Raw genomic sequence first — 18,024 nt, 5'->3', positions numbered from 1 at the left:
TCTAAACTTTTAATCTTCAAGGGGCCAATATACATCTTTGAAGCTTGGCAAGTTGACTCCACCATGCAATGACACATTATAAATGAATAAGTCCACAACTGTGAGCATAGCCATGAGATAAAAATATAAAGCAAAGAAATAAAAATATTTATACTTTCACAGCTATAACAGTGGTTCTCCACTATCAATCGTATATGAATACTCTTTTATATATCATCACATATATCCACCCACATAACTTCTTGTATAGTTGCATCTATACATGTGCACATAGAAATTCTTATAGCTCTCATAGATGTCTTTTTGAAAAACAAGGATACCTATTTGGATGGCCACCAAATACACCGTCCAAACAGGTATCCTTATTTTCAAACCTACAAATAAATAATACAAATTATAACATAACATTTAACAAATCACAAAGACGTATGATATCACAAGTAAATTGAAATTGAAAAGTCTCATCAAATTAAATTGAGTTTTTACAATAGGTTGTGTGCTTGCAATACATCCAAAGTTGAAGGACTTCCAAAAGGCACTAAAATAAAATACTATATCCATAAAGGGTGGGCGCTAAGTAGCCTCTTGATCAAATCGAAAAAGATTGGAATATTTCTCATCACACAAGTGTCTTCATATCCTAGCACAAATTAAGGCACTTCATGGTTTTATATCAACAACAAAGACAATTAACAAGTTATAACAACAACAAAGAACTAACAGGTTTTACCGATTAAGTTACAAAGTTCTTTAGACAAAGGTAATGTATTTACTACTTATAAATTTTTCTAGACTCTTCATACTACTCATGGAAAATGGCCTTATTCTCATACATCAATGCCCAAGTCATGTACACTGACTGAATTGCTCTATTATTCACCATCTCTCTTGAGGGTTGCATGCCTATGATATTCCTCTAATAAAAAAATTCAAACGTGTGCTATGCTTTACCATAAATTAGAAGGAGTTAGAGATATAAGTTAAATTACTTACCTATTTATCCTTCCAAGTAGCCTTGCCTCCTGAGCCAAAATGAGTTGGAATCTGACTTACACATGCCTCTTATTGTTGTTTATGGCTCGAAACTTTTGTTGGTTCTACGGTCTTGTAGTGGACATGGATGTCGTGTCGTAATATGTTTATAATGTAAATATAAATTTTTGCCTCACTTCATATGAATTTTGTTATGTGAGACCAAGTGCTATGATGCACATAGTGTGATATATGTGAAAACCGATGCCACGGTCGTAGTCATGTACATATCTTAATGGTGAGACGAGGACCTGAATATGGCATTGATGTGTGTTTAATCACATTAAAGCATGCTTAATTTGGTTTTAAAATGTACAAATGTCAATTTTTTCAAAGTGGCATGCTCGGTTTGTCTAGAAAGTTCAATGCAGGCGATCTCAACCAAAAATAGAAAATTTTATCCGTGGCCATTAAAGATGTGTCCAAAGTGCTTGACAAGTGGAAAAAAAGAGATTGAGCATGTATTTTGAGCTAAAGTAATCTTTCTATAAATTTAGGGATTTTATTTAGCTTGCTTGGGCCTTTTGTGAACAAAAGAGGGTATTTTTAGTCTATCAATTGCTGAATGGCCATAAAATGGTCCAAAAGAACCTAGACATAGCAAAAACTAGCTCAAAATTCCACATCAATGATGGTTCTATCCGTGGACAAGCTGAGGAGAGTTCATAGAGACAAAAATAAACTCTTTTGATATCTAAGGAAGGAGACACTGCAGCTCTAAGTGAAGGTGCTAGTGCATACCCTTACTGTTTCTACCCTATGTTTAAGGCTAAGACCACCAATTAGGGTATTCCCTCTTCAAATAATCATTTTGCCTTGTCTAATGAAAGTTTGAAGCTTCCATGAAGGGATCATGACAACGAATTTAAGTGTTAATTTAGGGCTTTTAAGAGGATGAAAGAGCATTATATCTATGCAATTGGGAGCGAGATAACACCAAATCTTCACACACGCAAGAGTTTTAAGTTGAACTTGGTTGTTTTATAGAGTGAGGTTTTTATGGCTAGAGTTTTTTTTTTCAAGTGCATCCTTGTCTTCAAAGGTTCTATGATTCACTTGATTTTGCTCTGAATCCACATAGTCACAGGCCTGGCGCTTTCTTAGCTGCACTGCGTACCTCTTGACACAAGTTTGGTGAACCCAACATGAACTAGGCTAGGGTGATGGTTCAAAAGCTTTGTTGAAGGTCTCAAATCAAAAATTCAAAGCTATGTAGAAATAAGAGCAACAAGGGATGTGGTTCGATCCACTCACAATGCAAATGTTTCAAGCCTTTGATCTATTCTTTTAGTAGCAACAAGCTACTAAAAAAAGAAAACTTTTAACCAAACCCCTTCAAAAAATGGTGAAGAAAATGGACCAACTTGATGGTAAATATGTAACAAATTATCTTTTGTGGGTATATAAAGGAGATAGAGTTACATCAAGTGCTTGAAGTAAAGATGTTACAAAGTTTTGGGCTAGTTGTGGTTCATGAGAGCATGTATGTAAGGGGAATTCGATATGAACCTGTGAGAACTTGGGACGCATTTGATTAGATTTGAAGGAAGATTATTTCATGGAGGACTTTGAAAGTGACAAAGAGGATATTTTTAGAGTCGGTAGTTCGACCCAAAAAGGGACTTTCACCTGTCAAACTTCTAAGGGAGTTTGAGCGATGCTATGATCAACTGTCAAAATTTGAAAAGGCCACCCTAAACTCAGAGAAGAAAGAGCTCTTTTTGCAAGCTATACGAAAAGAGATTCAAGAGAAGTTGGAGTTACTACTTGAGGATGAAGATCCTGAATAGAGCCTAGAGACTGATCGGAATGAGGTCGAAGATGGACTCGTACCACTACTAGCTCAACGACAATGATGAAGAGAAAAGATGATATTCAACCTTAATCGGGCCCCAAGCATTCTTGAGAGTTCCATAAATCCTCTCATTGTGGTTCCAAAGAGCAAAAAAAAACATTATAGATGATATTATTAAAGGAATGCAAGAGCTAAAGTTAAAGCTTGCAAGGCTAGAAGGAAAGGTGAAACCATCACGTCCATCTATTAGGAAAAGACCTCAAAACATAGAAGGCTTTGTGCATATACATAACTCCTACATACGATCTCCGATTTGAGTTTAGATTGTAGATTTGTAATCTATACACCGAGCTCTTTCCATAGATATGTTACATGATATGGTTTTTTCCACTAGATTTTAAATTTCATTTTGAGGAAAAAAAATTTGAGTTCAAATAAATTGGCTTTTAGACCTATTTGAATTCAAAAGTTGCTCTTTCGTTTCTTTCTTAATACAAGAGGTTTGACTCCCTTAGACTGCCAAATAAAGAGGCCCTCCTAGACCCATTCTCTTCCTAATATAAAGATGACAGGATTCACTTAAGTGAAGTGGGTATGCCCATTGAGACAAACTTTGGCAAAGAAGGGATGAAGAAGCTAGTTGAGGACATGGTTACTAGCCATACCATCTCAATGGTTGAGGCCACTGCCTATCGGCTAATGGTAGAGCCTATTAGCCAAAAAGGAGTCAAGGTTGGAGAAGAAGTATTTATTGATATTGGAGAATTGTGTCCATGCACAATAGAATTTGTTATGAAGGGTAAAATTTCAAAAGAGGTTTTTCATGAAGTTAGAGATTGCATTCTGCTAGAGATAGGTTGAGATGACACCGTATACTCTTTATCAATGCATGCGTATACCAAATTTCAAGACAATGAGGCCATTTTTGAAGAGAAATTCACACGTGAGAATGGGGATGAAGGACCTTCAAAAAGGGCCACAAGGAGTGGGGAAAGAAACAAAACAATGCCTCTTTGGATCATCTTCTCCATAAGAGATGCCTACACCTGAAGTACCTATGCAAGAAGCTTCTAGAAACAAAAGAAGAAGGAAAAAAAAAAGGTAAATCAAAGAGTTCATATTAAGAGCTTGATCTAATATAGAGTTTGTGACAAATCTAAAAAAGGTTTCAAAGGAAAGGCTTTTGAACAATAAGGTTGAATTTACCTTGGATGAGGTCCTTGGCATAGCAAAGCAAGAGTTCCATGAAGAAATCATTGACATTATCGAGAGAAAGTGGAAATCCCTTACTAAGGTTATCCATGTACATGGTCAAGAAAAACTTTAAATGCACAAAGAATACAAGCTTATGGTAGGAAAGGTGTTGAAACCATTGTTGGAGATTACAAGTCTAGAGGAGGCAAGTTTGCTTCTTGTATGATGAAGATGAATTTGAGACCACTCACAAGATTTATTACCCAAGAGTCATTAGGCAAGAGCAACTATTGCAACCCTGGTAAAATTAGGAGACTTAGAAGATCCATACATTGCATTGATAGATCATGGGTCAGAGATTAACCTCGTGTCCAAGAGTCTATATCAAAAAGGCAAATTGCCAATTCATATCAATCATGGATGGATGATTCATGCAGCAAATAACTCATCATGGGAGCTTTATGGAGCTTATCCAAATATAAGGGTTACTATAGGGAATGTGAAATATGGCCAGAACTTCTTTGTACAGGAAATGTCTATATACCCTCTTATCCTTGGGCAGCCATACATCACTACTACTTGTATGCCCGCTTGTATGGAAGCAAAAACTTCTTTGACAGAAAATGTCTACATACCCTCTTATCCTTGGGCAGCCATACATCACTCCTACTTGTATGGAAACAAATTTTATGGATGATGGATCGGCTTATGCTAGGATAAGGAGTAACAGGGATAGGAGGCATGCGGCAAAATTTTGTACTGTTTTGTGTGGATCATGATAGGAATCGTGACACTATTAGAGATAACCTTGCCAAGAATTTGAGGACTACAGGGATATGAGGGGTTTTGGTCATGTACCATTGTAGTACAAGAAGATAAAAGTTATCACATGATGTATATGCAAAGGAGGTGCTTTCTACAGGAGTTGTAGGATTAATATTCTATGGATCTATCTCTTTTACAAAGTGTGAAGGCTTAAAGCGGGCTGAATGACAACATGTAAATTATGTATAAAAAGGTTTGAGGAACAAAAGTCTTTTAGAAGATAATGAATGAATTATAGGTGTTTTTCATGAGTTCTCATTTGTGAAATTATTCAAGCCTTGAAGTCTTTATTGGATTGCAATTTTTGTATGCGGAATGAGGTTGTGAATGTATGCTCTATAGAAACATACAAAATCATTGAGGATTCTATAAATTCTCAAGGTGTTGTGGAGACCAAGTGTAAGTCTATGGCAAAGAAAATGAAACCAGTGGCATTACCTCTACCAAAAACCTATAGGGATAAGATGGAGAAAGTTGCTTTGCAACCTAGTATTTGTGACCCAAGTAAGATTGGGCATGAGTTTATGCATGATTCTTTGAGGGAGTTAAAGGTTCGTTTCAAGGACAATTTGACAAATCTTGAAAGAATATGTTTTGAAGAAATTGTTGTCAAGCATGGAAAGGACTTTGCATTTGAGCTGCATGAAATAGGGTGTGTTTACCCTTACATTGTTGCTCCTATGGTAATCCTCACTATCCCTCTTGTACCTTGGAATTTGTGGCCGCTTCTAGTTCCAAAGTATCATTTGCCAAAAATCATTGAGTTGCTTAACTAAAATCTCGAGATGGGTATTTTGGAGCCTTCATGTGCTCCATATTCAAACAGGCGGTTCATAGCTCCAAAGAAAAATGGTTCTTTATCCTTTATCCACTGTATGCAATCAGAAATATGGATACATGGCATTTTTTAGATGAGTTTGTAGAGGCATTTTTAGGAAGGGCGACATATTCTATGGGGGATTTGGAATGAGGGTATGATCAACTTCAACTAGAAATGGAAAGGAACGACTTGATTACCCTGAGGACACCTTTGAGCTTGGTAAGGATGTGCACCTTAGGGAGCAACTAATTTAGTTCCGCATATATGATAATTGGTATGAATAAAGACTTAGGTGCCTTCATACCTCAAAATACGATGCCCCTTATTAACGATGTGCCAATTAAAGGATGTGATGTAAGTAATATAGATGTGTCTCTATACTTGAAGGTGTGCCACAAGAATGTGGCAAAACATATCAATGACTGTGATATTTTTGAGATCTTGTCAAGGCTGGAATAAGTGAACCTTACCTTGTATGGGCAAAAGTTAGTTTCTTGTATGAATGAAGTTCTTATTGTAGGACATATGTGCAGGCCATATGGTAGCAGACCTTGTTTGACAAAGATTGATGTAATGCAAAGAATGAAAGAGACGTGATTAAATGGCTTTTAAAAAGTCTTATGTGACTTCATATCTCAAACTACAATTCCCTTTCTTGATGATGTGCCAATCAAAGGATGTGATGTAAGTGATATAGATGTGGTTCTAGACTTGAGGGGGTGTCAAAAGTATGTGGAAAACCATATCAATGATTGTGATAATAGCTTGTCAAGGTTATACTATTTGCCTATCAAATGCACTTGAGGCATTTACAAAGGACCTATATCAAGGTGATTGGTTGCTCATTGGATGATATCTAAGCACTTTGACAAGGCAAGATGGGTAAAGTGATCAATAGCTCAAAAGAATACGTTAAAAATGCTATGGATACTTTTTAAAAGATGAATACTTGTGAAAGCATCCAAAACAAATAAATGGGATGCCATTGAGAGTTGTGAATGATAAGTACACTCAAAAGGAGCTTATCAAAAAGTTACATGAGAGTATATATGCTATACATAGAGGTATTTGGGCCACATATACTAAAATCAAAGAGGTACTGGTGGAAAGGTATGCATAAAGATGTATCTAACTTTGTGGAGTCTTGTGAAACCTATCAAATGTATTCAAATGTGCATCATCATGATGGGATGCACCCTACTTACCCATTGGCCGTGCATTGTAAGATTTGGTTACAATGTCATTGGGATAATGGAAAATGAAATACATAGTGCTTGCACAAGAAGATTTAACTAACTAGGTTGAAGCTCATGCTCTAAGAACAAAAAGCATGGAAGGTGTAAGGCTCTCCTCCTAACCTTACTCTTGATCGTTGGTGCATCTAAGCCTGAAGCCATCGACTTTTAAAAAAACAAAAAAAAATTGGGTAAATTTGAACCCGATCCAAGTACCAAACTATACTCACGAAACGCTTTTGATTTATACCATGGGGACATGGGCATAACCAATGTTATTTCTCTTTTATGCACTTTACGTTTGACATGAAAATTGACATACACATGTGAGTGTGTGTGTGTGTGTGTGTGTGTGTGTGTGTGTGTGTGTGTGTGTGTGTGTTTTTTGAGGGGATCAACCTTAGACCAAACAGCTTATTTTAAAGTTCAAAATGTTGAGCTCCACCTCATTGCTACCCAAGTTCTCAAAAGAAAGATTCAAAGTGAAGAAGTGGCTTTGAAAGTTGAATTTCATAGTGCTTTACAAGTAGATTTGCTTGTATATGCAAATCAATACATGCAGCATAGGACCCCCTCAACTTTTTACATATATATACCTTATCAGCATTGGTTTTATGTGCCGTGGAGTTGAAGAAGCCAATAAAGAAAACTTTTGCAAGTCTCTCTCTCTCTCTCTCTCTCTCTCTCTCTCTCTCTCTCTCTCTCTCTCTCTCTCTCTCTCTCTCTCTCTCTTCCTTACACCACAAACCCCAAAACTTTTTCACTTGCATCAATCCAAGAGCCATGTCCTGGCTGAGTTCGAGCATCACAAATTTCCATTTTTTTGTGTCGCTTGCAAGCAGTGAATAAATGATATTCATTAACACATTCATTGGAGCATTTCATTGTACATAGCATAATTTTACTATATATAGATCATGCTCTCTAAAAACCTAGTAGAGCCTACCAACTTCAAAATTCATTAGATGATGGGATTTCCTTGAATACTGTCATTACTTTGTCAAACTAAAAATTGTCCATCTACACAGACCCTCCATGGCCTCACATTGGTAGGGCATAGAAGAGTGGATGATAGAGATCATCAACAACGATATGACAGAGGAAGAGACCTGGACAATCTGGACGATCCTTTCATGCGCTATATTGTAAACACTGTAAACATATACTAGGGAAAAATCTTGTGTCTCAAAATGCATTAGGCTCTAATATTCTCACAATAATCATGACCACATGAGGTCTCTGACCAGATACACTTCTAACTGCCTACACCCAAACCAAGTGCTATCTCAATCATTTGAACGCAGATACAACGATGTAAGCAGTTATCTACTGAAAACAAGAAAATTGCTCACTCCTCACTTTTTGTACGAGCCATTATCTCAATAATGAATGATTATACCTATTAACAATGATGTATTGTAATAAGATTTTCACTTCGATTACTCTACAACAGGGATTTCATATTCACGTGATCACGTGTTTTTTTTGTGATCACATTATTAATTAACAAGATTCTCAATTCACAAGTCTTCACATTCACAAAAAATGGCATGGTGATTTGAAGGGGACCTAGAGGTCAGGTGAGATTTTTACGTCGGGCTACCTAGACAGCTCGACGGGCTGCGCACTTGGTGAGCTCGCTCTATAGCCCGACGGCCCCCTGGGTATCTATATATAGGGCCCCTTGGGGGCCCATTTTCTTCACAATTCCCTTCCCCTTCCACCTCAGAGTTTCCTAGGTATCCAAATATTTGTCACGATTTCCAAAGCCCTCACAATAAAGACAAAAAATTACGGTATAAATTTAGCTTAATCTGATAATATCTTTATCTTCTTTGTATGTGAGTTGTTATACTTTTTTCAATAAATGTCTTTTTTTGTAGGTTTTAAAGTATGTTGATTTTGCTTTTCACGTCAGCATCTGTCTCACTATTGGACCAAAAGTGTCGTTCTAAAAGGCTAGACTAGCAGACACTATTTTATAACATGTCGATTGTGTTCACTTTGGCATCGGTTCTATTTTGGACTGGAAGTGTCGTTGTTGAACATGGTTGGTTATGTTAAACTTATGAGTTTTATCTGTTGATCTTGATTTTCACATCGGTATCGGTCCTAATATTGGATCGAAAGTATCGTTGTAAATGTTAGACCAGCAAAAACTGTTTTACAACGTGTTGATTGTGTTCACTTTGGCATTGGTGCTATTTTGGATTGAAGGTGTTGTTGTTAAACATGGTTGGTTACGTTTGATTTATGTAGTTTTAAGTAAATGTTTTTTGTAGCTTTAAATGTATGCTGATCTTTCTTTTCACGTCAGCGTCAATTTTAATATTGGACATGGTTGGTTACGTTCGATTTATGTAGCTTTATGTAAATATTTTTATAGTTTTAAAAGTATGTTGATCTTGCTTTTCACGTCGGCAACAGTCCTAATATTGGACCGGAAGTGTTGTTGTGAAACGCTAGACCAACAAGCATTGTTTTACAACATGTCAATTGTGTTCACTTCAACATCGGTTCTATTTTGGACCGGAAGTGTCGTTGTTGAACATGGTTGGTTATGTTCAATTTATAGGTATTTCTATTAGTTTTGTCATTGACAGCATTTCTATTATTGGATTGGGAGTGTCGTTGTACAAGCTAATAGGTTGCTTTCTATGTTTTATATGTGATATATGTGCTTTTGGGCTAGTTCAGTGTTTCTTTTGGCTCAACTCTACTCTTTAAGCTAGTGTTGTCGTTAGTTTCAATGCATGAAGTATATATTTGTTTTAAAATTTCAAGTTATGTTGTTTTTTTTTTAAATCATGAAATACGTTATCGTTGTAGCATAGATGGATCCTGTGGAAACGAAGGACTTAAAACAAAGATCAGAACTTTTTTGGGCGCATGTATATGTGTCCTGACCATAGAGGAGATCACCTCTACATTGGAGAGTGAGACATGCAGAGATCATTTCTTTGATACCATAATTGAAGCAGTTCGGACACACTTCTCAGTACGCTAATAGATAGTATTGTGGGCAATATGTCATAATGCTTAAGTGACTTGGGTGTTGATGCGCCAACGGATGCGGATCCAGCCAAGATACAACATTGGACTACTGCATGGCGTGCAGAGAGGTCAAAGTCAAAAAGAGTGCACAATATTGATGCTCAAGATGTCCATAGCCACAAAGCTAGATCCATCTAATTTTCAGCAGCGTCCTCTCAAGATGCAGTAGTAGAAAGGTCATATGCAAAAGCTGGGGCGGACTATGAGCACTTATTATGTATCCGCTTTATGTCCTAGTTTGCCTTTGATGTTTACCTCACACCCGAAGCTATCAAACTTGGTCAGAAGCTTGGGAAAGGATGCTACGGAGTTGTGTCAGAGTGCACAATTGAAGGAGTCCTTTGGTTTCCACCAGAAGTGTAGTATGTGGTCAAAGACGTCAAAGGAGATGAAGCAGAGAGCCACCAATCTTTTGCTTTAGAGGCAAGCATGCAGTTGTTCCACTGGGGCATCATTAGATACATAGCACAAACACACCAAGAGCCATGGTCCCTGGTTTTTCCTCGGTTCAATGGAATGGATCTGGGTGACTTATTTGAGTGTGTTCCACCACCCAAAGGTAGATTTTCTAACATACTAGCATCTCAAAAAGAAAACCCTAGATGCCCCCCCACAGCGCAAGAGTTAGAGAAGTGCAAGCATATGCTCAATTGGGCGCCTTCTTTTATGGATGCCTTGGTGAAGACCATGGCACATGCACACATCAAAGGAATTATACACTGTGACTTGCACCCATGGAGCATCATGATTGATTTCAATAAGGAGGGTCTGTTGCGTGTGGGTGTCATTGATTGGGGGTTGACACTGCAAGTGGGCATTGAGAAGCAACCAACCAACATCAAAGACCCCACAGAACATGCCCTGCGTCCTTGGAGGGCCCTCGAGCTTTGAAACCCTAAATCATCATGTTGTCCGTATTTGAAAGCCATTGGCACCTATGCAATTGCTTTCTGCATTGAGCAACTTTGTGATTGGTGCAAATATTTTTCAGAGCTACAATGTGCCATGGCAAAAGCAAAAGCAAATTGATTGCGGCATGATTTTTCAACAACCACCTAGGCAGAGAAAGACATTGCAAAATATGAGTGCGCATCTGGATATATTAGAGCTCAACTCGGAGGTGTGTTTGCGTTTGCTTAGTAAGATGATGCTTAGATTCTAGTTTAGTTTGGTCAAATCTAGTTTACTTTGGTCTTTTTTGAATTATCTGACAAATGTAAATGGAGTTTTTTGTATAGTCATGGATCATTGCATTATATTGTATCTTTTTATAATAGTGGAGTCACGGTGCCTCCACGATTAATACACAATGTGGAGTGTTGTGATTTTTTTTTTTGAATTCTTGAAGTTGTATTCAAAAGTAGAGTTTTTTTTATAATGATGGAGTCATGGTGCAAAGTGATTAATACAGAATGTGGTGTGTTGTAACATTTTTTGTTGAATTTTGGACATCATATTTGCAAGTAAAGTCTCCTTATAATGATGGAGTCATGGTGCAAAGCGATTAATAGATAATGTGGTGTGTTGTGACAAATGCAGTCGTTATGGTTGCTCTGCTTCTTACTCATAAAAGTTAGCACAAACAAATGTCTCCAAAACATCATTTTTATTTTACAAAAGACTTTCCACAATGTAGAGTTTAGTGCAAAATCTTGTTTCACACGGAAGCTTCAATATTGTGGACATACGTTGCCGATACATGCCTATCACACATTGTCTCTTTAAAATAAACTTCACCATCTTCCTTGCTTTATTTATAAGGATTTTGAACCAATCAGTGTTCTCTTTCTTATACCAATTCTGCAACACAAGATTCAAGATATGAGCATTGCAACCAAGCGTGTACAAGCTAGGAAAGAGCTCCTCCAAGAGACGACCAACTACTCTACAACTTTTGGCATTGCCCGTTATCACCTGTAATACATTTTGGACACCAGCTTGATGAATTGTTTCTGTGATTATATCAGCTATATAGCTCCCTGACTTTATCACACCCGAGTTGTCAATCGATTAAATAAAACACTCCCCTCGAGGACTTAATCACATTAATTAGAGGCCTACATTAGACATTTGACCAGCCATCACTGACTATAGTGCATCCTATTTGATCAGTTGATTTCAAGATCAATCTATCAACCTCTTTTTTGGGTGTCTACAAAGCATTTTTCCGAGAATGTTGTGCTCATCTGTTGATGATATGATAGTAATGGTAATGGCCTATGAACTTTGAGAATATCGGAATTAAGAGAATTAGAGTGAGCATTTTCATGAGACTACTCTGAGAACATAGAGGGTGAACTTATTTAGCGGTAGCAACATAACCATTATACTTAATTAACTTGGCATGAACAATACTTTTTCAAGAGAGAGAATAAGAAAACATAGACAAGAATTGAGGACCGGATTTATGTGGAGCCGGTCCCCCCTCCAATAGCTTTTGTTTTATAGATTCTCCCATCAAGAGAGAGACTTGGTACAATACAATATTTGTGTTCCTTGTGACCTATGTGATGCAATGAAGATGGGAAGCTTCATGCATCATGAGCATAACATAAAATTGTAAAAGCATTAGCCATCCTCGACCTCGGTCCCAAGGCCTCAAACACCATCGAAGGCGGAGAGAGCTAGCGGGGAATGAGGGTAGGGAAGAGGAAGAAGAAGTAACATACGAGAAAGAGATAGTTCCTCACTTATCATCACTCTTTTTGCATTGCATAGCATAATAGCATAATAATGATGATGAAGAAGGTGGCAAGCTTAAGCATTGAAGCATGGCTCTTGGTTGGATTTGCATTCCATAGCCAAGAGTGTTGGTGTTCTCAACTTCTCCACCATCTTGGAGAAGGAGATGGAGCTCTTGCACTTTGCACCTCACACAATGAGAGAGAGAGAGAGAGAGAGAGAGAGAGAGAGAGTGTGGGAGAGTGTACCCCCCAAGCTAGCCCCTAGCTTCCTTGGTCTGATGAGTGCACGTGTGCGCGGATGCGTGCGTGTGTGCGCGGTGCAGTGCATGCGGGAAAGGGGGAAGAGCACAAGTCGGTGTGGGTGAAGCAGCCTCACAAGACTTAAGATGAGGAGCTCCTTATTCTCATATGTAATGAAGAATTGTTGGGTATGCAAGACCGATATGGTGTCTAGCCTGTTGTGGGGAACTCCCCTATAGCATGCAAGGTAGTTTTAGTTGGAGATCAGTTAAAGTTAGAGTCTTGCATGTTTAACATATTATATAGTTGTAAGGTTGTTTCAAAACAAATAATCAATCAAAAAAGTGTGTTCTGTATCTAGCTCTCGCTCTCTCGTTCAATTCTCTGCAAGCCTCTTCGACGCCATGGCTTGCCTCAGGTGGCATCCCCCATAGCCCATACCCCAACACATGGTATCAGAGCCTTAGGGCATTGCAAAGGCCGCCGGGTAACTGTATGAAATTGGTGATACAGCAGGACCATACGGGCATCTCAAACCGGGGTTGATCTGCTCGCACTGCTTCATAACAATTGTCTGCATTAGCATATTGAAACATTGGCCCAGGTGGTCTCCTAGGCAAGCAAAGTTTCCCTACACGCATTCGGCAACCGTGTTGAGAGAGCTTGACGAGAGTGCACGAGACAAGGTTGAAGCCTGCATAACCTGTGTAGCTCTTCGAGGTGCTCTAGAGAGCCAGCCGACTCTATTACAGGTCGTTATCTTTGTTTTTTTTTAATAAAAAAGGTTGGCTTAACACATCAACATACCTCCTATTAAAGTAAGGTTCACACATAAGGCCAATCACACCCTCAAGACACGCCATCTGTGCTTGGATCAGTAGCCTATTGACTCGAAAAGTTGAAGGCATGTAGCTCGGAAATAATAAATTGTGAACAGATCTTGTCAACCCTTCTGCCTCTAAAGCCTATTTCTACAATAGCTTAATACGTGCAAGCAAAGATAGAACTGGTACTGAAGATCTATTCGAAAGATTCTTTACTGGCTTCACAGGCATAGCAAGGTTTATGACCTGCTCAACCACATCGACATCCACAAGAACAAAGAATCTTTGTTTTCAAGAACTTAGTCCATCACCAATCTTCAAAGTTCAAATACATGTTCAATGTCATAGGTTTATTTCAAATTTGGTATGTTGTCAATATCAATCTCAAAGCCTTGTTTTAGCCTCTCAGTTGTCAGTTACTGTCATATGCTAAAAACTTTGTATGGGTTATAGACACTGCCACATAAAAAGTGGTAAGACCACCCTTTATGTTTGATCGGGTTCTAGTATGTCTCACACTGATGGTTGTTTGAGGGAAGTACACACACACACACACCTATGTTATAGTCAAGGGGGGGACTCCTACTCATGGTTTCAGGTGATTGAGCTCTGCCATGGTATGTCTTGAGTCCATTGCTTTGGGCTTGAGGGGGGGTTGTTGGGTATGCAAGCCCAATATGGTGTCTAGCCTACTGTGGGAAACTCCCCTATAGCATGCAAGTTAGCTTTAGTTGGAGATCAGTTAAAGTTAGAGTCTTGCATGGTTAACATATTATATAGTTGTAAGGTTGTTTCAAAACAAATAATCAATCAAAAAATCGTGTTCTGTATCGAGCTCTCTCTCTCTCGCTCTCTCGTTCAATTCTCTACAGGCCTCTTCCACGCCATGGCTTGCCTCAGGCGGCATCCCCATAGCCCATACCCCAACAAGAATAAGGGTATGTACACACGTGGATGGGCGGCCGGACACTGGACGTTCAAGTGGGCAAAAGGCGGAGCGTCTTTAACCCAACAATCTCCCACTTAAAGGCGATGCACCGATAAGTGATTCCTACTAGCTAAACTACTGGTATGTACAAGAAACTAGGTGAGAGACTCTCTCAACCTACGTCCACTAGCTCACTCTATCGATCTACACACAATCGTATCGACTCTGGTGGTTGGCGAGTGTGTGTACCCATGCTAGAGCCTGCATGTAAATCCCGTAGACAACTATGTATGGTCTGCAAAGCTGGCTTTAGAATCTTTGTCCTTCCACTTGTGCAACATGCTTTGGCAAATTCAAGGCGATTTGTATCTTACAGTTGTGTGAATTAAGCTTGTTTTGAGAAAGCTTCATTGCCTAATTCTTGTCCATTGTAAGAGGGTATTGTGGTGAGAGGTGTTCCACAACCCTAAGACAATGTGTGTGTGATGGCAATGTTTAGCATTCACTAAGTGTTGGTTTAGTTTTATGCAAGCTCTGTGATAGCGTCATAACAAACAACATCACTTTGCAAGTTGCAAACCAAGTATTGCACAACCTCCATTCCTCTCTCTCCCCCCTTTGCTTTCTCTACATTATTCTTGCTCCACTTAATGCGTGTCTTTGTGTGAGATTGCTTGTATGTGTTTTTGTTGTGCCTTCTCTCGGTCGTGACGAAAAAACACTTGCATCCTAGTTTGCATCCCATAACTAGGTGGTGCCCCTTTTCTTGTTTGGGTTTGGCTGTGGATTTGTTGTTGTGTTTTGTGCTTGTGTCCCCAGTCCCAATTGTGTAGCACGAGAGCCTTGAGGAGTGTTTAGAAGTTGCTTCTCTTGTTGTTAGCAAGGACTGGCTCAATGAGTAGCCCTTGGAACCCATCCATTAGGTGGATTTTTACAGAGATGCATCGAGTTGGCTTGAGGAAGATTTGGAAGGACAATTTTTTTGCAAGCCTGCTTAGGTCCATGGAGCCAGTAAGTGGAGTGGCCTAGAGCATCACCAACCCACATGCATGGAGGAGCGAATGAGATAGCCTCCTATTTGGAACCCCATGGTTAGCACACAACAAGGCCACTTGGTTGGTAGTACATGCCTCACATTTCTTGGGGTCTCATGGTAGAGGGTCCAACTTGCACTCTCGATGACTCACTCTAATTTTCACGCCTTCCTGAGGAGGCTCAAATCATCCATCTACGAGGCATGAGGGGGGTGCAAAGCATGTGTCATGATATTACAAAGGCTATACCTGATGAGTGTCATCCTCCTCTTGAGGCAACAACTCCCAAATGGATGGGGGACCTCATTGCAGTTAGGGCTTGCTCGGAGTCAGTACCCTGCATCTTCTTTGAGGTTCATGGAGAGGGTCACCTTCAGAGAGTCTCAATAGAGGCACCACAGGTTGCTGAATGTTGTTTCCAGAGGATCCGAGTTGTGGGCACCTGTGAAAGGACTTGTGTCATATATCCTGACCCGACAGATCTTGAGTCAGGACACTAGAGACTTGGGCTTCAGAGAGCCGTCTTTTGGTATGAGTGTAGTGGACACGGGAGAGTAGTTTTGACGAGATCCTTTCTCTTCAACTAATCACCTAGGAAATCTTTCTTCCAATACATAGCTTGTTTTGGGTGCCACATACTGGCTAGTTGAACATAGAGCTAATGCACTTAGGAGTTGGTTGGTACACAACGGCTTCTTGGAAGGATGTGTAGCTTGTGGCCACCCTTTGGAGGGTCAGTGTCAGTGTCTATGTCTGTGGGATTTCCCCATGGCACAACAAGTTTGGCTTTGGATTCTTCAATTGATGCCAACACTTTCCTCACCCCAACAGTACACGGTGTCATAATAACTAATATCTAGTTCTCCTAAATGATTTTCTCATGTTAAACTGATCATTTAATATGGGGAAGTGCCAGGGGAGAAAAAGCTAGAACATTGGTTAAGCTTGCAAACCGGCCACAGTAGGGATCCGAAGGAGGGAAAATAGGGATCCAAAGGTGGGGCCATCTGCAAAAGAGCAAGGTGCAACAATGGGCTTTAAAGACCCTAAGGTTCAGCCCATTAAGACTTCCAAAATGATAAGGTTCCAAAATTCAAAGATTGTGTCCAAAGGTCAAAGCTTAGGAAAATTGGATGCTTGGTGTGTATACAAAAAGTCTTCAATGAGTCCTACATAGGAGGGGGCGAGCCTTGGAAGTAGGGAATGAGAGAGAAACACACACACACACACACACACACACACACACACCACACTCACAAGCTCCTTTATACAAAGGGAATGAGGGACACATGTCAGCTCCCTAGCCCAGATGCCCAAACAAGGTGTACTCAAATCCTATTGGATGGCCATGGAGGTGGACCGATGAGAACTAGGCTAGAGTCAATCTAGTTTAATTAATTCAAAAACACTTAATAAAATAACCAATAAGAATTAAGCTCTCTGGAAGACTATTGGACAGTCTCCCAAGGGGTCCAATGAGCATTCAACAGCCCAATGGCTTGCCTGATTCCTATTGGCTAGGAGACAAAGGGGTTTAGTTGCATTAATTAATTACCTAAAGCTCTCAAAAAAGGGGAAAGGGGTACACATGTCAGAAGACTATCACTTATGCTCTTAAATTCCTATTGGCTAAGCTTGGAGAGGTCCAATGGGGTGTCAGCAGGAGGAAATAGCAAGAGGGGTTGACCAAGAGAGAGAGAGAGGGGGCTGATTTTCTCAAGTCATTATCACACACACACTCACACAATCTCATGTGTGGAGCAAGAAGACTGTCTCTCTCCTTCTCAAGCTTTAATGAAAAGCTTATCACCTAATTCAAGCTTGTGACAAGGGAGGCCGAAACCAACAACACTTGGCTTTTTGATGCAAATCCAACCAAGAGCCAAGCTTCAATGCATGCTCATCTCCTCTACCATGCTAATTACTAAGCTATGCTATGCTAATATGAGTGATTATGTGAGGGGATGTACATCTTTCTCGTAAGACTACTCCTTCTTCCTCTCAATCTACTTTCATACCCCGCTAGCTCTCACCATCTTCGAAGGTATGTGAGGTCTTGGGTCTGAGACCGTGAGGGAATTGATGTTGTGTTTTATAAGTGTTTTTCTTAGTGCTTGAAGTTTCCACCTTCATTGCACTAGCTAGTATTGAAGGAACACAAAGAATTGTATTGTAAAATGTCTCTCTTGATGGGAGAAACCTATAATAGAAAGCCCTTTGGAGGGGGGACCAGCTCCATGTAAATCCGGTCCTCAATTGCTGTCAATACCTTAATTTCTCGCTCATTTGAAGTATTTTTTATTCTTTCTAACTAGGTGTTATGCTTTTTGTTGCTCTCTCCACCCAAGCACTCTTGTTA

Source organism: Adiantum capillus-veneris, chromosome 4 (assembly GCF_014529385.1).
Source record: "Adiantum capillus-veneris isolate H3 chromosome 4, ASM1452938v2, whole genome shotgun sequence".
Taxonomy (NCBI): Eukaryota; Viridiplantae; Streptophyta; class Polypodiopsida; order Polypodiales; family Pteridaceae; genus Adiantum; species Adiantum capillus-veneris.
The sequence above is the reverse complement of the archived record's forward strand: the minus strand, read 5'-3'. Positions refer to the sequence as shown.